Source organism: Aplysia californica, unplaced genomic scaffold (assembly GCF_000002075.1).
Source record: "Aplysia californica isolate F4 #8 unplaced genomic scaffold, AplCal3.0 scaffold01090, whole genome shotgun sequence".
Classification (NCBI taxonomy): Eukaryota; Metazoa; Mollusca; class Gastropoda; order Aplysiida; family Aplysiidae; genus Aplysia; species Aplysia californica.
Window position 1 is genome coordinate 100,883 of NW_004798360.1, and position 1,125 is coordinate 102,007.

The window sequence follows — 1,125 nt, forward strand, 5'->3', positions numbered from 1 at the left end:
AGAGAGAGAGAGAGAGAGAGAGAGAGAGAGAGAGAGAGAGAGAGAGAGAGAGAGAGAGAAACAAACACAACAAAGAAGGAGGAGAAATAAGGACGACAGATGTTTGATAAGAAAGAGGGAGCAAACATCACGAGTACACCCGCCAAACACCCACCAAGAGGTTTAGAACACCAGCAATTACAACGTGGCTGTAAAAGGACAACAGGAGACAAGTGCATGTACATAATTTGTGATGCATGCTGACAAATGAGTTACTTCTCGCAATCCACAAATGGAGATATTGGCCAAAAATCGACATTAGGGTCAAACTTGTAGATTTTCAATTGATGCCAAATTCTTTTACTATAACATGTCTTTTATTGTTTCATACTTACAAACTGTAAAAAGTTCACCTATAAGCGTGATTTATCTATTTTCTTAAGGCTTGAATCAGAGAAGTAACTCATTTTGTCAGCACACTTCACATTTGTCTTTCGTTTTCCCGACGACAGAGCTAAAGTTGTTCCCGCATCCGATCCGGACATTGGGGACTGCCTTGTTAGTGAGATAACTTCCTGGGCCTTCGGCATATTGTGGTAGGGTGGCCAGTTAGTTCCTTACTACGTTGCCTTTACTTCCCCAACTCGAAGTCAGGTACCCATTACTGCTGGGTGGGCAAAAAAAATCTGCGTCCGAACGGACGTTCGAACCCGGCCGCTTCGGAGACGAGCGCACTAACCGCTCCGCCACCGCACCCTCGATGATAATGTAATATAAATCTTGTTGAAAAATTGGAGGTCCCCTTTCTTATCAAACGTCTTTGCGCGCGATATTATAATGTCCCACCAATCCATTAATTAGCACCACAGAGATTGTAGTGGATACCCCATATTAGTAGGCCTAGTACTGAGAGTAAAGTATGTTCCAAATGGAGGGCTAAAGTTGACTTTTACGGAGAAATCAACACTATAGTTGATTACTGAGGCTCGTAGTGTTGAATAATAATGAAATGTATTATCGCTGGTTTATTTTGTACTGTTTCGGTGTCTTAAAGTTTGCTCACAACCCTTTTTCTTGAAATGGCAACTACTAACTTACTTTAAATGCCACCTCTTCACCTCCCCTCACACACATATTATGCCCCCC

The 1,125-nt window shown here is 42.3% G+C and overlaps 1 protein-coding gene across 1 annotated transcript in view; it reads right to left on the minus strand.

Moving 5' to 3' along the window:
• The window catches only part of LOC101861858 (protein kinase C delta type), a gene marked incomplete in the record, with an annotated part of 96,916 nt that overhangs the window by 21,736 nt on the left and 74,055 nt on the right, over positions 1-1,125 (minus strand).